Source organism: Branchiostoma floridae, chromosome 2 (assembly GCF_000003815.2).
Source record: "Branchiostoma floridae strain S238N-H82 chromosome 2, Bfl_VNyyK, whole genome shotgun sequence".
In the NCBI taxonomy this organism is placed as follows: domain Eukaryota; kingdom Metazoa; phylum Chordata; class Leptocardii; order Amphioxiformes; family Branchiostomatidae; genus Branchiostoma; species Branchiostoma floridae.
The window spans coordinates 28,397,474-28,398,298 of record NC_049980.1 but is presented as its reverse complement, the minus strand read 5'-3'; the positions used below and the strand labels follow the sequence as shown (position 1 = coordinate 28,398,298).

At 55.9% G+C, this 825-nt stretch overlaps 1 protein-coding gene across 2 annotated transcripts in view; it reads right to left on the bottom strand.

The window, feature by feature from the left end:
• LOC118410352 (kelch repeat and BTB domain-containing protein 8-like) overlaps positions 1-825 on the bottom strand; it is a 73,209-nt gene that overhangs the window by 15,723 nt on the left and 56,661 nt on the right. The gene's annotated exons all lie outside the window — the stretch shown is intronic.

Here is an 825-nt window from a genome sequence, read left to right as displayed (position 1 = left end):
TATGTTTCGGGTAGAGTTGCCTGATTGGGCTGCTCTCGTTTTAGCAGTGTTGCTTGTCTGTTTTACCGTATAATTTTGCCATGGTTTTCTGTGCTAGGCCAGCATTTCTGCAATCTGTGGAGCAGTCAACAGCCCGGAAAGTGGTTGGACCAGGCTCAAAGACTTCAATACTCGGGCAGTAGTCAACAATTTGCATCGGTGATTCCAAGTTGACTGTGATATCCTTTCTGAAAGTGTTTGCTTTGGCACTTCAGGTTGTCGGACAGCCTGTACGCTAGTAAGAGATCTTTTAACCGTCGTGAACTCGTGATGTTTCTGTTTTCTCAGTAATTTTTTGCCGCGATGACGTAACATGTGATGTGCCCTTCTTCCAGTTTACCAGCTCCTGTCATGCTGATCGGCGGGGCGCAGTTCGGGGCGGGTCGCAGGTCTGCACTAACCCGGCGTTCTCTCCACCACAGCTCCTGTCGGGCTGATCGGCGGGGCGCAGTTCGGCACTAACCCGGCGTTCTCTCCTCCCCAGCTCCTGTCAGGCTGACTGGCGAGGAGCAGTTCGGCACTAACCCGGCGTTCTCTCCTCCCCAGCTCCTGTCAGGCTGACTGGCGGGGAGCAGTTCGGCACTAACCCGGCGTTCTCTCCTCCCCAGCTCCTGTTAGGCGGACTGGCGGGGCGCAGTTCGGCACTAACCCGGCGTTCTTTCCTCCCCAGCTCCTGTCAGGCTGATCAGCGAGACGTAGTTTCGGAGTGGGTCGCAGTTTTGCACTAACCCGGCGTTCTCTCCTCCCCAGATCCTCTCAGGCTGATCAGCGGGGCGCAGTGGTCTG